Source organism: Mus musculus, chromosome 8 (assembly GCF_000001635.26).
Source record: "Mus musculus strain C57BL/6J chromosome 8, GRCm38.p6 C57BL/6J".
Taxonomy (NCBI): Eukaryota; Metazoa; Chordata; class Mammalia; order Rodentia; family Muridae; genus Mus; species Mus musculus.
The window spans coordinates 109,433,963-109,461,916 of NC_000074.6; the positions used below are offsets into that span (position 1 = coordinate 109,433,963).

Below are 27,954 nucleotides of genomic sequence, written 5' to 3' on the forward strand. Positions count from 1 at the left end.
AGTTCAGTACTGTGCCCTTCCTCTGCCATCCACGCCCCCCCCCCCGTGATTGCTTCTTTTCTACCTTCGGTGTCTGTCATCTGGAAAGTGTGAGATTTGTCCTGTCTGCTGAGAGCACCCTGTTATCCTCCCATGGCTCCTACCCTACAGCAGACCTCTAAGCTGTAAAGACAGGAGACTTTAAGACATCCTAGTGTCAGCCAACTGGTTTCCAGTGTGTCATTGCTCTTTGCCTGTGGCACAGCAAGCCTGCATTGTGTCCAGAAGTGATTCCAGCTCCCGTAGCCATTAGACAACTTTCTCTTAGCAAAGCTTTGGGGAGTCAACTGTCTTTATAGTCTTTTTTTTCCCCCCTGCCCAGGGTACTCACCAGATCAAATATTTTGGCCCTTGCATTATGATTAAGTAGGTGATCAACCCACCTAGGATATATTTTCTCATGTTTCCAATTTTCTGACTCTGCCTTGACCTGGCTCTCCCAAAGCACAGAGTGATTCTTTACAGGACCAGCCTCGATGGGTCAGAAGAGACACCAGCTGTGAGTAACAGCTAGGGCCATCTCAGAACACCCAGATGTGGGTTCACCCAGATCCTGCATCTCTGGCCCATTACTGACCCCATCGCAATTGATGGGCCAGCACACCTGTTATGAAGACCTCCATCCCATCTATTAACAATTAGATTAAACAAAAGCAACGATATGACACAACCCACTGGGCTGCCACTGAATCCCAGAGGTTACAAAACCAGTCTACCAGCTACCGCCCCCTGTCGGCTGCCTCTGGGGCAAGGCAGGAAGCAGTGGAGAATGTGACGCGGTGTGTCTCCTCCACCTTCACCTTTCTCCCTTCAGCATGGCGTTCTTCCTCCCTGCCTTCAAGGTGCCCTGAGAAAGCTCGATAAAGGCGCCGCGCATCCCCTGTCCTGCCCTCAAATCCCACTCACAGCCCGAGCTCAGATCCTTGACCCAGTGAGGCTGTGTGTTATGACAAGCCAGCCTGGCTCTCATTAATGCCCGGGATTATCCCCTCTTCCCTTTACTCAAAAGATCCAAATAATATTAAATACTACCCATAAGGTTGCAGCTGTCCCTAGAAATGGAATTCTAATTGAATTCCTACTGCTCCTTTAAGAGCCAACATAAATGTCACCTCTAAATAATAACTGCTGACATTTCCTCGGTGTTTGCTCTGAGCTGGGCACTTTGCTAAGGGCTTCTTGGGATTTTCTCAAGAGAAAGAATGAAAAGAAGGGAGGGGAGGAGGGATGGAGGAGGGATGTGGAGGAAGGAAGGGAGGGAGGACTCATTCTGCAGGGAGTACCAGTATTATCCCCATTTTACAGATGCGGAAACTAAGAGGTTGAATGGCTTGCCCAGTGCCTCATAGCTGATAACCAGTGATCTAACTCAGGAAGTGCTTTTACGGAATGGACATGCAGTAAGTGACTGGGGTGACAGAAGGTCTCTGTTGCCCTGGGGACGGGGTTCTAAGTGTGTCCTCTGCACCAGGACGTCATTTGCAGTGTCTCGCCCAGTACCCATCTTCCTAAACCCGAGGAAGCCACCACTCCATCTCTCCAGCCCGGCACCACACCTGGCAGTTTACAGTAAACATTTGTGGAAGGAAGAAAGAAAAGAATGAAAAAAAAAAAAAAAAAAACAAAAACAAAAAAGAAGCTGACTGGAAAAAACACAAAAACAAAAACCTGCCACAGATGGCTTCACCAGATTCAGAGTAAAGCACAAGGTTTGCAAACCCAACATAATCCCCCAAGCTCACACTTTACCTTGGGCATCAGTTTCTGTAACTTTTTTTTTAAGATTTATTTTCTTGTTTTATGTATATTAGAGCATTGTTGCTATCTCCAAGCACACCAGAGGAGTGCATCAGATCCCATTACAGACGGTTGTGAGCCACCATGTGGTTGCTGGGAATTGAACTCAGGACCTCTGGAAAAGCAGTCAGTGCTCTTAACCACTGGGCCATCGCTCCAGCCCTGGTTCCATAACTTATAAATTGACTCTCTGTTTTGGAGTTGTGAACTTTAACTAGAATGGCATACATGTGTGAAACCAGCAAGAGGCCTGCTAACTACTCCATCTCCTGAATAGCTCTTACTGTCAGCTCATCACAACCTGGCATTATCTGGGAAGAAGGAAGCTCAGTTACAGAAGTGGCCAAGTCTGTGCAGTGTCTCCTTAATTGCTAATTGATGTGGGAGGGCCCAGCCCACTGTGGGCGGTACCATCCCCTATGCAGTGGTCCTGGGCTATATAAGGAAGCTAACTGAGCCTGAGGGCCAATAATCCAAATTCCTTCATGGTTTGCACCCTGACTTCCCTCAATGGTGGATTGTGAACTGGGCGTGTAAACTGAATATGCCCTTTGCCTCCTCCAAGTTGCTTTTGACCCGGCCGTTTGTTGCAGCAACAGAAACAAAACTAGAAACCCCAGGTAACTGTTGGCTATTGACTATGGAATAAGAAACACAAAGAGAAGTTAGTGTATTTCTTTTCATACGGAGGAAGATGGATCCCATACTCAGACCCGGAACTGTTTGGAGTGATAAGAATGAATGTCTCAACATGAAAGTATGGCATACGTATGTAAGTGACATCAAGGACCCTCTATTTTATGTCTCTCCTGCCACGAGTATCTATTTAGACTTATAATATAAACATCTGTTCTTTTCTCTCACAGCTTCTCCCTCCCCCCCCCCCACGCCCTCCCTCCAACCCCCTTCATCCGCCAGTCCCTTTTCACGGACAAACTCCTCGGTATGAAATCTCTGCTTTCTTTGTTTTCCTGGTTTCCATTTTGTAATCTAAAATATTCACTCCAAGTTCCGCTTGACAGACGTCCCTAATCTAATCTCCACGTCTGCTTTCTAATTTTCACACTCAGGATAAAACAAATCGGTTGGAGTTAATTGCTGGAGCAGCGGGCCGGAGCTCTGAGCTGTGATTTATGAGCTGAATACGGGCGCTCTGCAACACATTTTTCTTAATTTATTTTTAATGAGTCTCTCAATTAATTTTCTTGGAAACATCTTAATGATGTTGGAGGCGGGTGTTAATGAGGTCTGCACAGCTCCTAATTTTGCATATTTTAAAGTGCCTAATGTCACCTCGCAACCCTTTCTTCCCATTTTAGGAAGGGATGAGGGGAGCGATTATTGTTGAATGGAGAGTCTTCCCTCTTCACATCTCTGTCTTTGCTTAACCTTTCAGACATTATGGGCTTAGGGCGTGTCTCGGCGGCAATCACGTGTTCCCTGCTCCCCTCCCCCCACTCTTGCTGTCTCCGGGCTCTGGAATCTGAGAAACTAAAGCTAGCAAAGGAGGGACAAGGCAGGGTTTCTGGGAAATGGAGAGTTCTGGAAGCAGCAGCTCTGAGTGAAACACTGAGAGGGTACTTGTACCTGGTACCCCGTCCTTTCTGCGAGCAGGGGATGTAAGGGAGGGGCGTGGGAAAACAGCTCACGGGATGTATGTGTTCAGAGCCTTGTGTCCCCAGAGGTCTCTGCAGGCCTCAGAGCATCTCATCCCGGCCAGGCTACCTTACTGTGACAAGCATGCCATTGTCCAGCCCTCCCTGATCCCTTTTCAAAGCTACAATAAGCCGGCACCAGGCTTCAGTCCGTCTTTGTTAGAGACTGTTTGCTGATTAATAGTCATTAAAGATTTCTATAGAAAATTTTCAAAATAATGGGTTAATAATACTGGCCAAAGGCAGTCTAAAAAGTATAGATAGGCCCTATTTAAATTGTGCTGCTTCTTTCTCTGTGTTTTCCTGTTTGTGGGCATTCTAGTTCGTTTTATATATTTGTGACGGTATTGAATATCAATTCTTTCTTAAAACAAACAGCAAATCCATTTTAAATATCATTTTCACGGCTGCTTAATATTCTCCTCGGTAGGTATATCAAAAGTTACGAAACCATTCCACCGTGCTAAGCATCTAAGCTAAGACTCACATATATCCTGTGATGAATCTCTGTACGGCGCTTTTTTTTTTTAAAGCAAGGGTTTTTGTTTTTGTTTTTATTTTTATTTTTTTGGTAAAGCAGTCTAAGAAATTGGTATTGCTTTAAAGAATACAATCCCTTTTAAGCCTTCTGATACATATTTCCGAATTATTTCCTAATCTAAAGGGCCGGGCCAGGTTATTTCCAATAGCAAAATATGAGGGTGCATTTCTCCCATCATGCAGTGGTCTACGTATTACAATATTAAAACTAAACGGCCAGGTTTAGAGTCACTTTTTTATTTTCTTCACTAGTTCAACTCTTTGGAGTGATGTCAGTGTGCCCTTCCTTGGGCTTTAATGAAAGAGGCTATATATCAACGGAAACCTGGATCCACGTGACCTGTCCGCGCAGCACGTGTTTCCTGCCCTCCTCCGTAGATGCTTTCTGCCCCTGTCACCTCATTGTTCATAACTCAGTACTCTGTACATTGTTCATCTGTACTCTGTCCCTCCCCTTGTGTGGAACACCAGTCTCAAACCTCCGTCCACAGTAGCTGAGCTGTCTGAATCTTCCCAGTGGCCTCTGGGGCTCAGTGTCACTATCCCCATCTGGATGAAGATCCCCATTCAAGCAGCAACCATGAGCTTCGGACATGGAAGTCTCCTGTGAGGCAGCGGATACATGCTCATTCAGTCAGTGAGCCAGTCCCAATGGTAGATTGAATATGCTTGGCCCATAGGAAGTGGTACTCTTAGGAGGCGTGGCCTTGTTGGTGGAAGTTTGTTACTGTAGGGGTGGGCTTTTGAGAACACGCCTCCTGTACTCGGTCTCCACCCCTTGCAGAAGAGACCTTCCTCCTAGCTGCCTGATCCATCATGCCAGTATTCTCCTGGCTGCCTTTGGATCAAGATGTAGAACTTTGTCTCCACCGGCCCTATGTCTGCCTGGACGCTGTCACACTTCCCACCATGATGATAATGGACTGAACCTCTGAAACTGTAAGGCAGCCCCAATTAAATGTGGTCCATTATAAGAGTTGCCTTGGTTATGGTATCTCTTCATAGCAATGGAAACCCTAGGCCACATGGGTATGCCTGTACACACGTCCATGACTACTTCCCCTTGTTATTCCTCCAGCCTTGCTTCTGAACACTTTTAACTGGACTTGTGTCTAAGCCTTTCAGTTTCCTATTACCTACAGCCATCCCCTACATTTCAGCCCTTTCGGTGTCAGACCACTGTCTTCTAACACAAGCAGGAGCTGTAGAGTAACTCTCTCCTCTTTCTATGTAGAACACAGCCACCATCCTCAGAGTGTCATGAAGAGTTTCATCCATTTGACACTGAGGAGTATTACCCAACTCTCAAATGTGTCATTTGCTTTCTTGAGGCCATTTCCAAAGCGCATGGTGTCCTTTAGTGTTCCCCCGGATCCTCCTCTGTGAAACGTAGTCAGGTCTGTGACTTCACCATGCCTGATGCAGGCCTTACACACACATAGATGCCTGACGAGTGTCTGAGAAATGGATGTGTGGAGGTAGCTGTACTCGTGGCTGCTGGACTTTCTGGAGTGTTTTGTACATTAAATTACGTGTTTATGTTTGAAATTGTAAAGACCCCTTTGTCCTGATGCTATATGTCCATATATAGAATTTCAAAGAAACTTTCAACCTAGCAGGTAACTGGTTTCTCAAAACTTGTTTGCTTTCCCTGTGTGCTCCATTAATTTATTGCTGGAATTTTTAATGTTTATATTTAATATATGTGTTATGTATATGTGTGTATGTATATATGTGTATATGTATGGATGTGTGTATGTATGTGCATGTGTATGTATGGATATGTGTGTATATATATATGTGTGTGTGAGAGAGAGAGAGAGAGAGAGAGAGAGAGTTTGTAAAAGTCAGAGGACAAACCAATGGTATCAGTCGGTTCTCACTTGCCACCATATTGAATTCCCAGGATCAAAGTTGTCTGTCTTGGGGGGAAAGTGCCTTGAGTCTCCAGCCCTGCACATTTAACTTTTATAGCAGAATCTTTTCAATGTTTCTCTTACAGTATCGTCAGGTCACATTCCCTGAGAAAAAGTCCACACAGTCTAGCTGTAGGATCGTCATTGATCCAGATGAGATTCTGCTCCCAGATGTGGACCTAAACACCTCGTCATCTTACAGTTAAAACGGGATCTTTCCGGAGTCATCTCAGTTTTCCGAAAAAAGTCACATGACCAACAGCGATCATTCAACCTCACTAAAAATGCGTGATTCTGGTCTTTATCCCCAAACATTTGTCAAATAAATTAACAAGGTGCAAGGGAAGCCGGGGGGTTAGAAGAGTGGATGTTTCTGGGATGCTTTCTAAGCCACGGGCTTACGTTAGGAAGCAATGTGGGATCACTAGAGGAGGGGAGCCAAGATGGAACAACAAGGTGATTCCCACAGCTTTAGATAAGCTGCTGACAGGGAGGGGCTTTTAATATGATGCATGGCATAACCTTATTTCTAGTGTTGACCAATTATGCTTTATTTCAGTTGGGAGGTGAAGGCTAAAACTGGTTATCTCTGCATAACCCTGGCTGTCCTAGAACTTACTACATAGACAGGCTGGCCTCAAACTCACAGAGCTCTGCCAGCCTCTGCCTCCAGAGTGCTAGGATTAAAGAGATGTAGCACCCTGTCCAGCTTGCTTTATTTTCAACTCTGCCATCAAGCAAGAACTTTGTTTCAGTGTATGTGGTATGGTGTGTGTGTGTGTGTGTGTGTGTGTGTGTGTGTGGTATGGTGTGTGTGTGTGTATGTGTGTGTGGTATGGTGGTGTGTGTGTGTGTGTGTGTGTGTGTGTGTGTGTGTGTGTGTGTGTGTTATAGGTCACCCTTGGGTGGCAACTGCTCATCTTGTTTTTGGAGACAGAATTTCTCAGCTAGACTAACTAGCCACCAGACCCAGAAATCCTCATCTTACTTCCCTGCCCTGGGACTACAGGCCCTGGTACACGAAGCTTTGTAAGGGCAGTGGTAGGGATTGAACCCGTCTTCTTGCTCACACAGAAAGCACTTGACAAGCTGAGCTATCTCCTCAACCCTCATCTCTAACAAAGTATGCAGGTCACAACAAGGTTGGCGGCAGCAACCTCAATTTTCAGAGACATGGCACAGCAAACTATTGTTTATTGTGTATGAAGTATAAGATAGACATGTTTAATAAAAGGCACTTCTAAGCACCTCCCTAATCCCAGAGGGACCCAAGCTCTTATGTCCCCTGGGGCTCCCTTGTCCTCACTGAGTCCTCAGCATTAGGGTTGGCATGAAGGAGTGTGTTGAGTGTTATACTACAAGTCCTAACTGTCAGGTATGGAGGCAGCATGCTTTGTAAGTTATATAAGCATTAAATGGCTCAGAGGTAATTCAAACTTCATAGATGCCTACTTTATTATATTCTACCACTGTCTATCATAGAAATTATCAATGTCTCCCATAGCTATTCATGGTAAATACCATATAATGGTAGCTATTGGGCATGTCTTCCAAACGCCATGTTCGGTCTCCTGTTTAATGGTTTGAAATCAACCCTGGTTAAGATATTTATACCACAGAAATTGCAAATCAGAGTCTGGTTTATTGTTTTGTTTATTTCTTATGTATACCAGAATGTTAAAAAGAATTGGGAAGCCAGATAATAAAAGCATGTTTTTATTAGACACTGTTGTGTTTGTGAATAGCCCAAAATATTGAGCAAATATCCTTCTAGTATTTGAAAAACTACTGATTCAGCAAAGAAGTTGCCTAAATTGAGAAAGAGTAAATAAATTTTGATATTCCTTCATTCTATTTATTTTGTTTGCTCATTAACTTAAAGCATAAACCAATATTTATCTAGATAGGCTTATTATGCTCATTAATCAATTATAACCATGTGCTGGCTATAATACAGGGCTTGATAGAAAGCAATGATAGAATATTTAAGCAAATCAATCACATGTATACAATATTGTATTCCTACAATTTAACTGTAGTATTATCAACTGTAAATAATATGCTACACGTTGCTTATATTATACTTGGTTGTATAATGCAACCAAGTGTACTGTATATGTTGTATACTGTATATGTGTGAGCCAACAGCTAAAAACTCACCAACACACATCCCTCTGTGCTTCACTGGCCAGAAGTCAATTATGCGACTTCACATATATGTAAGAATTGAAGAATAATTAGTTGAATTGTATGTATAAGAAGACAACCTGACACACCTAAGTTCCTGCTTTCTCTTAAATCTACCTTCCTGGTCATGAACTATCTGTTCTTTCTTCTTCTTACCACTGTCCATGAGAGACAGCCCAAAGCCCCTTCTAGATACTTCTTTCTAGCTCAGTCTGGGATCTCTAAGTAATATAAGATTTCTCTATCATATCAGATGTGACTTCTGTGGTGTAGCAACTAATGAACTAAAATCCCTGCCCTACAACCTGAGTATTCTATTGAACTAAAATGCCTATGATGGTTGAGTTATAAGTTCCCTGGATCATAAAGAACGAAAGAGGGGTCACACTTTCATCAATAGTTTTTCTTTTTTCATTCGTATATAGTCATTGTACAAAATGATAGGTTTCATTCATGCTTCATACATTAGTATGCCCCATTACCATCTTTTGTTTGTCTTCTAAACACTCATTGGCCCCCTTCCTAGTCCCAAATAATACCCCTTTACTTTTATGTTTTTAATATGGCTTTATGGGAGTGTTAGTTTTTATTGAAAACAAATGTTTTGCCTTTCCAATGACTCTCTGATCATCTCTACCTTCCCACCATTGTGGTGTTCTTTTTCTCTTTCAAACACACACACACACACACACACACACACACACACACATGCACATGCACACACACACACACACACACACACACACACACACATGCACACAAGAAACAAAACAAAAAAGTGACACAAAATTAAAAATTCAAAACCAAAAGCAAAAGATAAGACAAAAGAACTCAAATAGAAATGAAACAACAACAAAAAAAAAATCACAAAACTAACTTTGAGTTTGTTCTGTGTGGCCAATTACTCCTGGGCATGGGCCCTGCCTTGAAGTATGGTTTAATATATCTGATGAGACTCCACTGGAGAAAATTGATTTTCTCTTCGTCAGCTGGTATAAATTTCAGACATCTCCTTGATTATGGGTAGGACCCTGTATCCACCTCTCTCCTCCTCAGTTCTAGGACCCCATCTGACTTGAACCCAAGCAGGTCTTGTCTGTGTTGCTGCAGGCTCCATGAGCTCACGGGTACCTCCGTTGTTGTATCTGGAAGACACCATTCCCTTGGAGTGATCTCCATCCATCATCTCTGCCTCCTTCCATCGTCCTTCCTCCTCTTCCACATAGATCCCTGAGCCTTGAGAGAAGGGCTTTTTTGAAGACATCTTATTTATTACCATGTGCTTCAAAGTCTCTCACTCTCCACACATTGTCCACTTTGGGTCTCCATGTTAGTTCCTGTCTACTGCAAGAAGAAGCATCCCCTGGTGTGCACTGAGTAAGACGCTGGTCTGTGGGTACAGCAGTTTGTCACTGGGACTCATTTTATTGATACGTCCTTGAACAGAGCAATGGTAGTAAGTTTTCCTCTAAGCTCGTGACATGTCTAGTCTCAGGCTTTTCGCCATGTCAGAACTTCCAGGTATGGGCTTCCACCGTTGGATTTAACCTTAGTTCCAATCATGAATTGGTCAGTTATGCCCATCGCATTTGTTCACTCACCAATAGAACTTGAGGAGGTCACTGCTGGGGGTCGCAGGGTTTGTAGCTGAGTCATATTGATGGTTACTTTTTCCCCTACAGTAGTCTACAGAGGACCTTCCAATACCATGAAGACTAGTCAGTAAGGGGGAAGCTTCTAGTTAATTTCCAGCTCAACTTCTCTGTCATCTATATCAATAAATTTATCCGTTTTAAGTTTGGTGAAGTACAGATTTTTTTTTAAGTGTGTCCTCCTGATTCTCTGAATTTTCTCTGTGTCTTTTGTAATGTTCCCCATTTCATCTCTGATTTTATCCATCTGGATCTTCTTTCTCTGTCTTTTAGTTAATTTGGCTAAAGATTTGTGAATCTTGTTGATTTTTCTCAAAGGACCAACTCTTCATTTCACTGATTCTTTAAATTGTGTTTGCTTGTGTATATCTCATTGATCTCATGCCTGAGTTTTATTTATTGTCATCCACCCATTGAGGTAGGATCTCTTCTTGTTCTATAGCAATGGTTCTCAACCTGTAGGTTGTGACACCTTTAGGGTGAATCCTTTCACAAAGGTCATCTAAGACCATCAAAAAAACACAGATATTTACATTATAGCTCATAACAGTAACAAAATTAGTTATAAAGTAGCAATGAGAATAATTTTATGGTTGAGAGGTCACCACACATGAAGAACTGTGCTAAAGGGTCACAGCATTAGGAAGGTTGACAACTGCAGCTCTAGAGTTTTCAGGTGTGTTGCTAAATTAATAACATAGGTAACTCCAGTATGGATTGGTGGTGGTGGTAGTGGTTTGCTGGTGCTGCTGCTGCTGGTGCTGCTTAAGGCACTTAGTGCTATGAACTTGTCTCTTAAAACTGCCTTCCTTGTATCTCATAGGATTGGGTACGTTTTGTTTTCATTTTCATTCAATTCTCAAACATCTGTAATTTCCTTCTTGATCTCTGCCTTGATCAGTTTCCATGAGTTTGCATGCTCCCTGCTATTTCTGTTGTTCATATCCAGCTTTAATTCATGGTGGTCACGTAGGATGCAGGGTGTTACTTCAATATTTTTATATCTGCCGAGACTTGCTATGTGTCCTAGTATGCAGGCCACTGAGAAGAAAGTATATTCTTTTGTGTTTAGCTGTAATGTACTGCAGATATGTGCTAGGTACATGTGATTTATGATGTTAACTCCTCTCTGTCTCTGTCTTTCTCTCTCTCTCTCTCTCTCTCTCTCTCTCTCTCTCTCTCTCTCTCTCTCTCTTTCTCTGTCTCTGTCTCTCTCTCTTTAGTGGGGGGGTGAGGGGAGAATTCTAGATAGCCTGCCCATTGGCAAGAGTGGATTATTGAAAGTCCACATGTGACTTTAGCTGCAGTACTGATCTTAACTATTTTAAGCAGTGTCAAATAACAGTGATGTTCAGATATCTCTTTTGTAGCCTCCTATATTTTCAAAAGTATGGGTAGTATGTGAAATAGTTCTATTTTTAGTTTTCTAGGAACTACCATACTGATTTCCACAGAGGCTGTCCTAATTTACACACACACACACATACACACACACCATCGCCAGTAAACAAATGATGATGATTCAGGTAGAAGTTACCTTGCAAGCAATGACTGTTCCTTTGCAGAAAACCTACGTTCTCTCTGGAAACTTTTACTATAGTAGTGGCCTCTACTATATGATGTCTAGAGTCAGATAGCTATCTGTCTATCTATCTATCTATCTATCTATCTATCTATCTATCATCTATCTCATCTACCTATTTATTATCTATCATCTATCATCCATCTTTATAATCTATCATCTGTCTATCTACCATCTACCTATCATCTTTCTATCTCTCCATTATCCATCCATCTATCTGTCTATCCATCCATGCATCCATCCATCTGCCTATCCATCCATCCATCCATCCATCCATCCATCCATCCATCCATCTATCCATCTGTCTAACATATATCTATCATCTACCATCTTTCTTTCTCTCAGCAATTAATATCCTATCCTAATGCCGAGTGTGGTAGCACACACAACTAATCCCCCAACTCAGAAACAGAAGCAGGCTGATCTCTGACTTCCAGGCCAGTCTCTTCTACATAGCGAGTTCCAGGACAGCCAGCACCGGGGAAGAAAGCATCCGGCCCAAAGAGCCTCTAAGTTTCAAATTCCATTCTCTCTCCTCAGATAAAGCTTCTTTATTCACTGCTTTCCCCACCCCTGGAATTTCTATTTCACATGCACTGGAGGTTTTCATTCTGAAATTCTCCTTGTCTCTCATTCTCTAGACAATACTCCAGGCTGTTTTGTCTGCTCTGTCTTCCTGCTTGTTCACTCTTCTTTTAGACATGCCCAATCTCTCACTTACCATAAGGATACATTTCAGTGACTAATAATTTGTTGGCTATACGTTGACATTTTCTTTTTATGATGAGCTAGCCTAACCTCTCATCATCGCTCAGAAACCTTTGAGCACATTATTAAAACTCATTTAGCATTCCTATTATTATTAGTTCATGTGATTTCTTTTTGATGTATCTGCAAACCATCTCTCACGATGCATTTTCCCCCTGTTATTCTGTCCATACATTTGTTGTTTGTTATTCTGTACAAAAATATGTATGTACAAAATAGAACCCTGCCTATTCCCTGAATATCAGTACGTCTTTAGGGTGCACTCTATTCTGAACTTTCCAGAACTCAATAGTCCCACACCAGTTTCATAATAGTGTCTGAACTCAATTTTAATACAGTGTGGTTAGTAAGGAAATCTGTGTACATATCCACACCGACACCTAGAAAGACTGGTTTCTAGTGCTCACAGTTCTGAAGCAGACAGCCTTCCATCGTTGCCTCCTGATCTGCCAAAGCTTTCCGGCCAGCATCATCTCTCACTGTCTACAGGGACATTCATTCCCGGTTCCCAGTAAGTTAAACCCATACCTGTAGGCATAAATTTTCCTCCATGTACACACGTGTGCTATGAAATATCTATACCTCTGTCTTCCAGAAATGTTAATTTTCTTGATTTAAATTTAGCCTTAAATCTTGTATTCAATATCATTTTTTTATTCCTTGTAGTGTTTCTTGATGTTCCCATGTCTCTTTAGGGGACCAAGTTGACATCACAGTAGAAGATTCGAGATTAGGTTGGTCAGTAGAAGCAAAACTTGAAAGGAACCTGACTTTCTTTCCATCCACCTTCTCTGAGCTACCCTGGCACTGTCCCATCCCCACCTTCTTTGAGCTACCCTGGCTCCGCCCCATCCCCACCTTCTCTGAGCTACCCTGGCTCCGCCCCATCCCCACCTTCTCTGAGCTACCCTGGCTCCGCCCCATCCCCACCTTCTCTGAGCTACCCTGGCTCCGCCCCATCCCCACCTTCTCTGAGCTACCCTGGCTCCGCCCCATCAGCACAGCCGCTGGGGATTCCTCTGGCTGAACTGACTGCTTCCTCCATATATATTTACAGTATTAGAAATTATCCAGTGGTTTCATTCTATAATACTGAGAACCTAATTGCCATATTCCGCTTTCTCTTCTTTTTAATTATGTCTTTAATCTTTATGTTCAGACTGTTCACTGTGGAGCCCAGTTGGAAATAGTGATGGCGTTCTCTCTCTGGTACAACTTGGGAAACTCGTCTGACTTTCCAGTCGCTTTTTCTTTATGGATAAATTTCCTACCTACTTATGTTGGACCTTGTCCCCAGATGTTCTAGGATGTGACATTTTCACTTGATTCCTTTTCTGTTATGCATGGCCATGTAACAAGCTGCTCCCAAATTTTGCATTTCAACGCAGTATTTATTAACTCGCTATCTCTATATTGAAAAGAATCAAACTTGAATTAAACGGATCCCCTGACTCAGGGTCCTCGGGCTGTAACTAGAATGTCATTCAGAGCTATATAAGCGTCTCATGGTTCACAAAGAACAGGATCTGCTTCCAAGGTCATTCGAGTAGTTGTTAGCCAAATCCACTTCCTCGCAGATTTTAGCCAGGAGGATCCCTCATGTCCTTAGATTTGGGGACCATTCTCGAATATTTCTCTTAATAGTTTCTTCTTTCTGTGATTCCTGTAGGTTGGATACTGACCCTTCTACAATCAGGGCTAAGAAACTGGTTTTGTAGAGTCATACAGTAAACATGTTGGGCTTGTGGACCACAAATGCTCTATGTCATATATTCTTTCTCAATGCACTATTTGTACATTCAAAATGCGCTCTCGGCTTCAGGGGCATTACAAAACTAAGCCCCAAGTGAGGTCTGATGAGTGGATCATTGACGGCAGCTAAACAGATTTGTACAGGCACAAAATTTTTTCAGCCTGTTTTAATAAGGATTCACCACCCACCAGAGGTAACAGAAGAGAAAAGTTATCGGGATATGGGGGGAAATGGACTTATTTAGCAATAGCTCTTTGGGGGTGAGCTCGATCTTCTTTGGCAGCAGTTCAGTCTCGTAGCAAACACCTAATGTGACTCAGCAGCTGCAGACCAGTTCTCCAGGCAGGCAGGCAGCACACACAACAAGCAGCTTCAGGCCAGTCCTCTTGGCAGGCAGACACCAAGCATGAACCAGCAGCTCTAGTTCAATCCTGAAGAAATTGCCAGGCTCAACAACCATCCTGAGGCGAGGCCGTGCCAAGCTACTGCAGGAACCTCATGAGCATTTCTTTAGCGAGTTTCTCTCAATAGTGGAGCGACCACGAGTTGAGTTCAACAATGCTATGTAAGGTGGACCAATACATGTGTGTCATTAGGGAAGAATAGTTAGGAAAGAATAACGAGGGGGCACACACCAAACCAATGCTCAGCACTCGTCTCCCACTGTCTGTGGGTTCATATCTGTACTCCATCCAATGTTCGTTCACATGTCTGCAATATCAAAATATCCTTTCACCTGTGTCTGCTTCATGAAACTATTCCTTCATGTGTCTGCTTTAGCAAGCCATCCTTTCACCTGTGTGCCCCAGGAAAACAGCATCTGACATAACTGACTTTCCAAAGAAACCAGAAGTTTCCACTTCAGATTTGTTCTCCATGTTTCCTATTTCTCTGACTTTTGGCTATGATTCCTGGGAGATTACCTTGATGTTCCCTTCCACTTCTCCCGCCACATCTCTTACTTTGGCAAACCTATTTGTAAGTTCTGACATCTCTTCCTTATTTGCTTACTATCACCTCACATAACACCTTCCCGGGTCCCCCTAAAAATACAGACCTTGTTGCTTTTCAGGGCTCCTTCCATGTTCATTTTTTCTGACAATTTTCACTTCTTCCTTTTGTTTTAGAGGGGTTTTCTTCCCTTCTTTGCATGGCACTCTATTTAAATACGAGATTGCTAACATTTTCTTTGGAACTGAACAGGACTGGTCACCTAATGGGCCTCACCTGGGGCTTGCCAGATGGAGACTGCTAATGTGAGGGAGCCAGTCCCTGGAGCCATCAGATTAATCAAGTGTGAAAACTTCTAGTCTTCTCCCTGAAGAGAGAGTGGTCTTGCTTCTCTCTTCAATCCTGCTGCCATTTCCATAAAGTACGTTTTTTAGAAAATTAGAATATTTAGAGATGGGTATGGTGGCTATACCTGTAATTCTGGGAAGCTGAGACAGAAAGAGCAAAAATTCAAGGCTCATCTGGGCTCTATAACAAGACCCTCTCTCACAAAGAGAAAGCCTTGAGTCCGTTCACTCTTGTGCCCACAGGTCTTCATTACTAGTCTCCTCCAAGTAAAGAGATCTTGCTTCCTTTGAGAAAAAGAACAGGAAAAGGAAGAAAGTTAGATTATTTAATAGATATCTTGTGACACTCTATACATAGCCTTTGTGGGAATCAAAATACTTCAACACTGCAGATCATAAAATATCATTGTTAAATTATAATGTTGCTATTAAGTACATTTAATAAACACTGACTGCACACCTACTCCATGCCGAGCATGGGTTTCAGGCATTACAGAGTCAACAGTGAACAGACATAGTCTCCTCTCTCTGGAGTTAGTAAAGTCATTGATAAGGATAAGCAGAAGCAGACACTATAGATACATAGATAGATAGATAGATAGATAGATAGATAGATAGATAGATAGATAGATAGATAGATAGATGCATGAGAGAAACCGAGACAGGGGCAAAGCAACTGACAACCATGAAGAAAGCTAAATCAAAATAAGTCAGGATGCTGGCTTTTAGGGTGATCAGGAAAGTCTTCTCTGATTCTATGATGCTAAGAAAAGACAGGGATGGTTTCCCACCCCACCCCACCCCCATTCTATCACCGAAGAGAATTTACAATTTCGAGCTAACCCTCCCCCACACTGACGAACTCTGCCTCGTGCGAGTCTTTGTTTCCATTCCTCCTCGTTGTTCTTATGTCTGACATTATCATTATTCAAGGATCTGCTCTCTTCTGTGTTTAACCCACATAGCTTCATTGCTTTTATTCAAATTAATAAGCGTTATTTCCTGACAAAGGCTCAACTCGTTCCCCAAAGAAATCAGCGTGCTCACCTGAGTTGATTGTCTCTGGCTTACTTAAATTTATTTCTCGTTATTTTCGTTGGAAATATGAGGAAGCCGAGGCACAGAAATCTAAAAGCACAGAGGTCTCTGATGAAACCTCATGCAAACTCGTGCCCTTTGGCTCCAACTTCTCTCCTAAGTTGCTTTAGAATCGAAGAAACAACTGTGAATGTACCAGACAAACCCTTAGGTACATTAAGCACCCTTTACTAATATCCTGGATAATAAAACTGCCTGTTACCAACATTAACTGCCTAGACAAGAACTGAACCAGCTAAGACTCCACCTGCATGGATTTTCCTCTGTGACTGTTCCTAGTCTCTCACAGCGTGTAGAAACAGGAGTCTTGGTAGTTTTGGCACAATGATTAGACTTCATTTTGTCAACCTGATGAGCTCTGGAACCATCTAGGAAACAAGCCTCCAACAAAACATCTGTAAGCAATTGTTTTGATTAACTTAGCCTCTGGTCAGGCCTGTGGGGGAGTGTCTTAATTAGTTGATTTGAGCTGAGAAGAAGGACACCCACTATGGGTGGTACCATTCCCTAGGCTGAGATCCTGAACCACATGAAAAGGAGGAAACCAGATAAGCATGGACTTTCACTCTTCTCAGCCTCAAGTTCCTGTCACCCGGGACTCTCTGCTATAATGAACTGTGCCTCAAAACCTTTGAGTTGTTTTAGTCGGTGTATTTTATCATAGCAACAGAAAACACAACTAAGGTACTTGGACTGCTAGTGTTAGCTACTGGGTATTTTTTATGAACATGGTCACGATACTACCTTGTAATGCCATTTGTCCTGTGGACTCCTGGCTGTAGCAATAGAGACTATGTCTCCTCCATACTCTTTTTTTTGCTTTGAGTGAACTATAGGATGACCCGGAAGCCATAAGCAGAAGGTTGCCCCTGGTTTCCTCACAGCCTGTCAGTGAAGGCTAGAGAATGACATCTTTGTTGTCCCTGTCCAAACGCAGCAGCTGTTTAATTTTCAATTAGCAAATCTTGAAAAAAAGAACATTATGCCAGAAGTAATTAAAGCAAGTGGGAGTTCCTGCGCCGCTCCGCACCACCGCCTAATTGAGGATCTGAGATTGCCCCCAGCAGGGCAGAGCTGTGAAGTTTGGGTTCTAGGGAATTCTGACGCCTGGAGTTTTGATGTGGCTCTCTCTTCAAACAAGTGACAGGAGAAGAGGCACAAGCCTCCAGGAAGGATTCGTTTAACTTTTTAAAGTCTAAGATTTAGATGCGAAGATTGGGTTTGTCTGTACCAAAGGCCAGCTTGTTCACTTTAAGCCCCCTTGCTTTTTCTTCTCTCTTCACAGAAGCCTGCTTTCAAAGCTCCTCCTTCCATCTCTCCCTCTAAAGAAGGTGACTTTTTCTCCTCCATCAAACAAGTATTTGTTCTGGTTGGCACCCTGAACCTATACCAACAAGCAAAGTAACACCCTCCCTCCACCCCTTGCTGCTTGGTAAATTTCAGTCAGGTCCCCCAGGAGAATCAATTCATTAATAAATGTGCAGACGAAGAGACCCTAGAGAAGGAGCTACTCACAGGGAGTGGAGGGATAGGAAGGTAGGCACGAGAAAGACCCTTGGGCCACCACAGAAAGATACGATTCCTAGCCTGAGGATAGAAGGACAACCAGAACCCCAGTGTCCACTGGGCCAGTGAGGACTGTGATGGGAGAAGCAGAACCCACAGACACGGGAATATGGCTGAGGGAGGCAGGAGCATGTGTCTCTCTCTACTTCACAGTCAGTCTCCTACAGGTACCTAAGATAGTCAATAGAGTCAGGAGAGTCAACTGTCACCAACTATATGGCATTTCCTTTTGCCCACCTTGTGTGTATGTGGTCAACCTGAGAATCGGTGGTATGCTTTTATATTTACCATATGCCCCATGGTACTTGACCTAATCTTGAACACATGGATGCTCAATAAGTACTCATTAACTTGAGTGTGATCAATTCTAAACACAGAGAAGAAATGTCACTGAATGTTATAGTGTACATACAGTAACAGTACATAATGAAAACATGCATGGAATATCATTGAAATCCTCCAGTGGGTCTCCACTGGAAATGCAAATAGGATCTTCCTAAGTAAAAGCCAGGAGGCAGCGGCACCATGAGAAATGACATTTGGTCGCAGTCTATGTAACATCCAAAGCCATCTGCAGGAGATGTTTGGAACAGATGCTCAAAGGTGTCCTGGGCTCTGCCCTACTGGACACAATGCAGTTGAAAAGTTAAACAATGGAAGAAATGTAGACTCTAGGACTGGGCACCCAGGTTCAGCTGGCTGGGTGGTATCTAAGAGTGGAGGTCTATGGGAAAGAAGAGCCAGTGCTGCCAAACAGAAATCAGCTTTATAGCTCTCAGTCTGCAGGTTCAATGGGGCTTTATCACATGCCCTGAGGCTTCTCATAGGTTCTGTTTCTTCAGTTTCTCCCTATCTCTTTCTCTGTCTCTGTCTCTTTCTGTCTCTCTGTCTCTCTCTCTTGTCTGTGTATGTGTCTGTCTGACTGACTGATTATCTCTGTCTGTCTCTGTCTGTCTCTGTCTATCTATCTCTCTCTCATACATACATACATACATACATACACACACACACACACACACACACACACACACATTCAAGCACAGTCAAGGACACAGACATGCCCCTGTGCTTCATCTGCCTAGAGTAAGTGACTAGCTACAGACTCTTTTGCTCATTCTGTTCTGTGAGGCATCACTGTCTGAAAGGTGTAGCTCCCTGAATCTGCTTAAATAAACCCTATGCCAGCTGGAAAGCTAGCAAGAAACACACAGGTGACAAAGAGCAGCTCTGTAGAGATTTGATCTTTTGATAATGTATTGTAGTGATAAGTGGGGGCCCCAAGGCCTGGCTGCTCCCAGGAATGAGAGAATCTGCACATACACTATGACCTTGCTCCTTGCTTTAAAACCACTGGTTAAATAAAGATGCCTAGAGCCAATAGCTAGGCAGAAGAAACACAGGTAGGGCTTGGGGCTCTCAGGCTTACTGTCAGAAGAGTCCACAAGGAGGGAGAGGAAGTGAAGAGAGGAGAAGATGAGATGGGGTAAAACTCTTCAAATCATGGCCATGAAGGCTGGCCAATTGGAGTTAAGAGCAGCCCAGATGGAACACAGTAAGTAATAACTCGGGGTTATCGATAGAAAAGTAGATTTTAATAGTGTAGCGAGTAGATATCTGCCCAGCTCTACTGCTGATAAAGGCTTATTATAAATATAAAGGTTATATGTGTCTTTTATCTGGGAACTGAATAGCCAAAGGCAGGATAGAAGCCCTCAATTGTGATGAAATATTTCTATATAACCTATTGGCAGTGAGGTATGGCCTCTAGTGACATGTTGTAATGCTAAAGTCTGTGCCCAAAGGTCTAGGACTATGAGTGAATTCTCATGTGTACAAGTTTTTGTTGTGCAAATCTTGTTCCTTGGTTTAAAACTATTGGGCAGGTAAAATTGGCTATAGCCAATTACTGGAGGGATTGGAGGTAGGTGGGTTTTGAGTTACCTGGTTAGGGGTAGAGAAGAGATAGAGAGGAGAGAACAGGAAGAGAAGAAGAAATAAGGAGAGCGAAGGAAGAAGCCATCGTGGGGGGAGATGGAGCATGAACATGGGACCAGGAGAAACAGCTAGTATCTGGGGTACACCACTAGGGAGGTAGCCAGGCCAGTAGTTAGAAGAGCAGACTAGGGGTTACCCGCTAGTAATTGTCAAAGCCAATTAAGATAACGGTAGTCTGAATCTCATTTATCTGTAAACTAGTCAGATTAAATTGGTTGTCCTACACAACTCTGGAGATGGTCTGTGGAGGCTGCATGTACCTTTATCCACAGCACAGAGGACCAACCCCAGGTCCCACAGCATCTCTGCCACCTGCTTCTGCCAATGGCTGGCATGCCTGCCAGAAATGCAAACTACCTTAAACTGGCCTGTATTCAATCTAATAGCCTTCTAGTGGGGAAAGAATGGCTGGATAAGCATCTTATGGATTAGCAGAGAAGTCAAGTTACGTCGCCTTTTTTTTTTGTTTTAGAGAAATTTCAGCTGGCCTTGCTGACCCTTGAGATGCATGCAAAACTGCCTCCTCTTGCTGCCAAGGTTCTCAAGGAGATGGCTTATGTCTTCCTCTTTTCTTTTACCTAAAGCATAATTCTTTAACCCCCAACAGGCTGACTTTGTGGTACTTTGGAGGCTAATGTTGTGTCAACTTCCCTGGGCCATAGTGTTGTGTCTCTGAGGGTGCTTTTGGGTTCAAGGTAACATTTGAGTTGATTAACTGAGTCAAGCCTATTGTCCTCCCTAGCATAAGGAGAAGGCCTAAATAGATCAAAAAGGCAGAGTAAAGGAAACCCCCTGGAGTAATTATCTGGTATTTTCAAGCCTTTGAACTTGGGCAGAAAAAAAAAAATGGTGTTTGTTGGTTCTTGAGTCTGCCTGCTTGTGAACTGAAGGTTATCTCAGCTCTCCTGAACCTTGGGCCTTCCTTGACTCTCCTCCCTCTCTTGCTTGCCCACTACAGAGCGTAACACTTCTCAGGCCTCCATAATTGTGTGAGCCAACTGTTTATAATAAATGTCTCTGCATGTTTGTGTTCGTGTAGGTTCAGACACACACTCATGTAAGCACAAACTCACATACACTCAGACATACACTCACATAAACACTAGTGCACACACTCATATATACTCAGACACACACTCACATAAATACACACATTTACATACACACGCTCAGACACTCAGTCACACACAAACACACACATTTACACACACTCGAATAAACACACAAGCACACACACACATTTATACACACATGCTCACATACACTCAGATGCACGCTAACATAAACATACACACACAAGTACACACACACTCATATACACTCAGACACACACTCAGATACTCACATAAACACACACAAGTACACACACACAAGTGCACACACACACACAAGTGCACACACACACATAACTCACATAAACTCACACACACACACATACATATTCACACTCACCCGTGACTTCTCTTCTCTGCAAAGCCCTGGCTATACTCTCAAATGTTTCCTGTGGGCTTGCTGCCAGGCTCTGTGGACTGGCTTCCTCCTTCGGCCATGGTGATGCTGACATAGTCTCTTGGCTCTCAGGCTGGTTACAGCCTTCCTCAATTCTCACTGCTGGGATCCTACTCTCTACTCAATTGTGAGCCTGAGTTATCTACACTGCAGAGAAACATCTCCTAGTGCCTATAAGCCATTGCAACTCAGTGCCCCCGTTTCATTCTAGACATCAGTGAAGCTAAGTCTCTCCTTTAATACCATCTCTTGATTCTTTTACTTGTAAAAATGTCAGCATCTGATTTTTCCACCCCAGGATCCAGCTCTTACAAGCCCTGTTGGTTATCACTTCATGATGCGCCTTCTTTTCAAACTTCCGACTCCAACCTTGTCCAGAACTCATCCTTGCCTGCCACGAGTAGGCCTGGGCCCTCTGAAGTCCGATATCCCGTTTCCCTCTGCAGACCACTGATAGACAGAAGCAGAGCTTCAAGCACTTGCCTCCCCTAGGACCTCTAGTCAGTAATTCAGCACACAGTCCGGACTTCCTTACTCTGAAGCCTTCCTGCCATTGACTGGCCATTCAAGATGGGGGCAGAGGGAAAATCAGTCTCGCAGACAGCAGAGCCAAGTTGCAGAGTGGGGCCTTCTTCAAAACCCACGTCTCCTCAACACTGAAAAGTAAAGACATGAAAAACTTATTTTTCCATTCAAAATTCCCCTTTCTGTATTTTTTTTATGGAAACATTGAGATAACCAGCTCTCTGGCTGAAACTGTAACTGTTCTATGAAGGTCACCATAAGGCTTTCAAGGAGCCTTATGTTTCCCAGCCTGCTCTGTTGTTGTTACTGTTGGAGACTGTAATCCTGGCCCTGCTGGGTTCAGCTGTATGTGGTAACTCTGGGAGGTAAGGGTTAACAGAAGGGGCTCGCTATCTGATCTCACTAGAGCTGAATCCCAGCAGACACCATACAGGTAACACAGTCTTGGGAAAGTCATGACCTCTTGGGACCATAGGTTTTATCATCTACAGGATGGAAGTAACAATGGTTGCGACCTTAGGACTGTTGTGAGATTTTACGGAAAGTGTGGAAGCTGGTCTAAAGGCTCTTGTGCTCTCTGTGCTCTATCCACTGCTGATGGTGAGCTCGGAGCAAGGCTGGAATCTGCTGATCCCGGGGAGCTGTCCCCCTTGAAATGCCAATGTCATGGCCATAAAGGATTGAATGAGCAACCAACGCAGCCCATGCCAACGTCTTGGCTTACCTCGAAACTATATCATTAGGTACAAGTCATAAAGATGTCCGGGGAAGAGATGAGTCTGGAATTGTGTAGGCAAGGATGTGAACCCTTCAGAGAGCAAATAGGCATGGGACTGGGGATTGTGCCCTCTTCCTACAGGCTGTCGAGGTAATGACTAAATGTGCGGACTGTCACCTCATGAAATGCTGACCTTGAAGGATTGATTCTATGAAAGAGAGCACTGTGCACAGAAAGGCCCTGGCCCATGCACTCTCAGAACTTCGTGACAGGAGGCAACACTCCAGCCGGGTGACCGCCTGCGTGTGCTGCGCTCTGTGATTGTGTCACTGGTCTCAGCTCTGTCCTTGTCCCACGCTCTCAGTGTATGCAGCAAGAGCTTGAAGTAAATTCCCATGCAGCCGGCCTCCATAGCCATGACATACCGCTTACCACTGGCCCTGAGTCCTCAGAAACCCTGAACTAAAATAAATCTTCCCTCCTTTAATTTCTATCTCTCAGATATTTGAAACAAATAAACAGAAACAAAACGCAGACAAAGACCCCTGTATCCACATTAGGAATAATAATAATAATAATAATAATAATAATAATAATGGCCAGGGCCTACCTCAGAACACCCCTTTGAAGGTTCCTTCCCTCTGCTCACATATGCACTTCTTGAGCGTTGCTGGGGGCCTGTATACAGAAGGCCTACCCCAGCTTGGAACTCTCTGGACCTATGAAAACAATTTCAACTCAACTCCTATTCCCCAAATGACTGACAGTTTGGTTCAAGATTATTATTATATTTTTTTAATGTACATAAAGAACAAAAAGAGAGGGGACCGTGGTAGTTTCCCATGAGAAGTGTGCTCAGGGCTCAGGGAGTTCAGAGGAGGAAAAACAGCTTCCAGCTGAGTAAAGAGGACCAGGAAGGTGGAGAACAGACCATCCCATGCAGTGAGAAGGGCAGACGCAAGGCACAGAGGCAGACAGGGTCCGGCCTGGCAGAGAATCCTGGAACACCCAGCCTAAGGCTGTGTGTGGAACCCCTGCTGACTGACTGATTGCTCTGGGCATCCTGCTGAGCACTGAGGGATTAATGTCCTTGCCCAATCGCCCTCTATTTTGATTAAGGGTCAGTGTCGGGAAGAAAATTCACTCAAGCAAGTTAAAGCAGGGGTATTAAATGACTTACAAAATTTGCCAAGAAAGCCACGGATATGGGCGCTGAGTTGAGCGAGGTTTCAGGAGTGACTCCCGGGCCACCATGACACCTGCTTCCTCAGCTGTGATCAGGAAGCTGCCTTACAGTACAGTCAGAAAGTGGCCGCCATCTATAGATGCAACAGAGAAATCCCAACACAACCTTGCCAGCACTTGGAGAGAACACAGGCTCAGCCTCAGCTTATCTCCACCCTTGCGGTTCACTTGGGCACATCCGAGTAGCAGAAGCACGGGTAGAAACGCTGTCTGGGCAACAGTGGCTGCTAGGTTTCCTGACACCAAAGCACAGGAAGAAACGCTAGCAGAAATGGAAACTCATTCCTCTCTAACTGGCCACACTTCATATCCACTAGCAACAACAGGGGATTGGGAGGCCAGCCACACTTCAGGGTGGCAAAAGCAACATTCAGAAGTCACAGCCTGAGACCTAAAACAGAAAGCACAAGGCCACACTCAGACCTTCAATAACGGGAAGGAAGTCTAGGAAGTAATGTAAGGAGACTGAACGGCCTCTATCAGCAAGAACTCCAGAACGCAGAACCATGCAACCTCTCTGTCTCGGTGCCGGTTCCAGTGGACAAAGAACTGCAGAATCCGCGGGGTTGCTGTACGAACACTTTGCCCAGGCATACATCGATGAACACCGAGAGGCGCTATTTTTAGGGTGAATTTCCAAGCCTGAAACAAACAAACAAACAAAACAACAACAACAACAAAACAGAAAGTAAGATCGAGCTTTGGGTCTCTGAAAGCTGGCAACTTAGATCCGGGTTTGACTGTCGTCTCAGTCCCTGCTGAGGAAAGCAAGCAGCAGGTAACTAACTGTACAGCACACCTGTCTGAGGCAGCTGTTTGATGTTAGCAGGTTCTGATTGTCAACCAAGCGATCTGCTCAGGATTTGGGAACAAAGGCAGATTGCGGTGGAAAGCTGAGGGAGCAGGTGACGTGCACCCTGCCTGTGTGTGCCCAGCAGTCAGAAGGAGGGCGCATGCGTGAGACCGGCACCAGCGGTGCCGCACTGCCGGGAGATGACAGCCTCCTACAGGGGCCGTAATGGCATCTCTGCAGTACAAGCACCACCTCCCTATCCTAGTAAGCCTGGATGCAGCTCAAGACAGTGCTAGAGTAGAACCTAACCAGTATCAGGGCAAGACCTTGGGGGTGGGGGGAAAGGGGGGAAGGCGAGGCAGTGGGCGAGCTTGCTTTGCTTTTCCCATCATGCCTAGATAAAAACATAAACAAACAAGGAGTTCCTGAAAGGTGCCAGCTAGAAAGGGTTCTCACTCATAGTGGCGCTGTGTCACAAAAGAGCACCTGAATCTATCTGTCCTTCAAGATTCATCTCTAGTCTCCAGTCAACTCATCCATCCGTCTGTCCATCCATCCATCTACTTATTCATTCACTCAAAGGTTCAATATGCTCTGTGTAAAAGATGTAAAGTAGGCCAGGCAGTAGTAGTGAACACAGGGGGACATGTGAAACAATTTTCTCTAAGATAAGTTCTCACTAATATGGAGACAGGGTGTGAATAAATAACAAGGGTAAGGTACTAGGCCAAACAAAAAGATGTAAGAGTTCCCAAGCGGAAGACCGGCTGCAGTTAGGTTAAGGGAAACCAAGGAGGCACTGTGAGACTCCCTCCCCAGAAGGAAGCAATCTGTTCTTCTTGGGCTCCTGTTCTCACAGTTCCCTCCCACTGAATGGCCAAGGCAGCCCATGTGCACAGCACCTTCCACCATCCACCTTGTAGAGTCAGTGGTCTTTCCATATCTGATGTCACTTACATCGCGGTTAGGTTATAAACTTGCAAAATCATTGAAATGGATTGAGATAATGTATATAAAGGAGGGACTGGGAACTTAATGTACATTAACCCTTTCTGAAGACCAGAACGAAATATAGGTGCGTGGCTGAACAGAAACTGGAAATCCAGTGCAATCCTTTGACCAGTTCTGTGACCATAGCGCCTATAAGGTGTTTTTGCCTCTCAAACTCCAACTTAAACTTAAACCCAAAATGCGCCATTCTAAGAATCACTGTTCAGCATAAAAGTATGAATTAAAATTAGCACCTCATTCTTCTCTCAGAGCAAAGCTTAGGAACCGAAAAACCAAATTTTAGCTCTCCCATCAGACAGTTCCAGGATGGAGCTGAGGGGACAGGGGCAAGCAGACCGGGTGCTGCCCAGACATGAGAATCGGTCCCTCAGAGAAGGGTCCCACACTCTACCAGAGATATACTGATTTGAAAACACCAACTTGGTTTTTTGTTTACCATGGGAGATTATCACCCTCCTCACATCTTTAACAGTACTTTGTGGAGCTTTCTCCCTGAGGTGCTGTGTACACCAAGCAAGTTGGTTTCATACAGGAAAGTGGTGCCTAAGAGAAGCCCTATACCAGAAAGGGGTGGGGTCTGGCAGCAGAGGGCAGGAGCATAAATGCTGCCCCTACCCCCTGCTAGTGGGTGACCTCACACAAATCCCTTAGTCTATCTATGCTTTGGTTTCTTCATCTGCAAAAGGAGGCTAACTCTATTTTCTATATTAGGTATGAAAATAATTAAGACTTCAAATAGAATTAGGATGCTGTCTGGCCTCTAGCAAGCACCACAGAATTAACCATTGCTGCGGCTGCTGCCATCTGCTTCCTGTGAGCAACTGAGTCTACATCCCCAGCCCTAGAAGACACTCTCTGAAGTGAGGCAACTTGCACACGTGCTCCTCCTAGGAGACAGTGTCGATGTCACATCCGGAGACATTTTTAGTGGCCATGACCAACTGAGGGGAGTCTAGGATGCTGCTACCATCTAATGGCTAAAGGTTAAGAATTCTGCTACATGCCTCACCGTGCACAGGACAGCCCACTTAACAAATAACTGGGTCATCTCTGCCAAGGTTGCGAAGTGCTGGACCAGAAGCTCCGGGACGAATCTCATTCGGGTTCTTGCTGTTCTCTTGGACATGTGGTCGGGTCTCAGTGTACAAGTTGGTCTGCAGTCAAGAGCATCACACTTTCTCAGTTCTTCTCTCCCTCTCCCTTCCCCTTCCCCTCCCCCTCTTCCCTGATGGCCCTTTCTGATGTGGAGACTGTCTTTTAGTCTCCGTAGGACTTCTTTTGGTCTCATCTCTCGGGGTGGCTTTCATGTGTGTGATCAGGGTGGCTTTCACATATGTGTGTGAGTAGAGAGGAGGGGACAGCCTTCAGTGTCATCCTTTGGCACTGCACTAGGGCCCAATACTCCAAGTAGAGTAGGCTCTAGGGATCAATAGAGTAGGCTCTATTTCTACCTCCAGTACGGGATGACAAGTACACACTAACATTCCCAGACTTGGAGTTATGTTAGTTCTGAGGACTGATTTCAGGTCAAGCACTTTACCGAGTGACTATCTTCCAGGCCCCATCTTTGTCTTTCTTTAACACATTAAGCCCACACTCCTAAATATCCCCTCCCACTTGAAGAACACCGACCTTCCTGTGGAGCTGTCTACTCACTGATGGATGGTTAATGTCACTGCTTGGAGGAGAGCAAATGTTGGCTGCCCCTCCCCAGTCATTTGAACAACCAAGAAGCTCAACAGCATCCATTTCCAAATCCTCTTTTAGGATTGGCCATCACCGATGCCCTAAGAGCTCAGGCGTTAGTTGGTCCTGGAGGCCAGAGAGACTTTGCCATGCCGGACTATGCACCTCCTGACTGGGGCCAACCCATCAGGTTAACTCATATCAGATGCTGACACATCTCAATAGCAACCAGACGTTCTCAGGGTATCATCTGTAATATGTATCTGATGGTAGTATCCATAGAAAGTTGGGGCAGCCGGGAATTCTTTTTTTTTTTCCCTATCGGTGAAAATAACCATCAAGCCAGATGCTTCCGTGGGGCCATTTCCACGAAGCCTTTCATGTGTCCTTACTCCAACAGCCAGGGTTAAAAGTCTATTTTGAGGAGTTCGGGATTTAGCTCAGTGGCAGAGCACTTGCCTTGGGAGCACTAAGCCGTTGGCTCCATCGCCACAACTGAGAAGAAAATCTGCCTCCTGTTGTTAGAGATACGGCTGCCTCCCAGCCCGCCCCGACCACATCTGTGTCCCACTAATATGGAATAGAGATGGAAGAAGATGCACAGAGAGGTGAGGCCACCTG

At 44.3% G+C, this 27,954-nt stretch overlaps 1 protein-coding gene and 1 long non-coding RNA gene across 8 annotated transcripts in view; one reads left to right on the forward strand and one right to left on the reverse strand.

The window, feature by feature from the left end:
* The window catches only part of Pmfbp1 (polyamine modulated factor 1 binding protein 1), a 164,828-nt gene that overhangs the window by 56,148 nt on the left and 80,726 nt on the right, over positions 1–27,954 (forward strand). The gene's annotated exons all lie outside the window — the stretch shown is intronic.
* Gm35145 lies at positions 14,680–27,207 on the reverse strand. Of its 3 annotated transcripts, XR_003947450.1 has the most exons (5): positions 26,657–27,207; positions 23,779–24,485; positions 23,209–23,317; positions 21,668–22,011; positions 14,680–15,472 (listed from the first exon to the last, which is right to left on the reverse strand). It is a non-coding gene; the product is annotated as a predicted gene, 35145 (long non-coding RNA). The 3 variants fall into 3 exon arrangements; XR_879184.3 differs by lacking the exon at positions 26,657–27,207 and having other exon boundaries at positions 21,891–22,011; positions 23,779–24,890; XR_388010.4 differs by lacking the exon at positions 26,657–27,207 and having other exon boundaries at positions 23,779–24,890.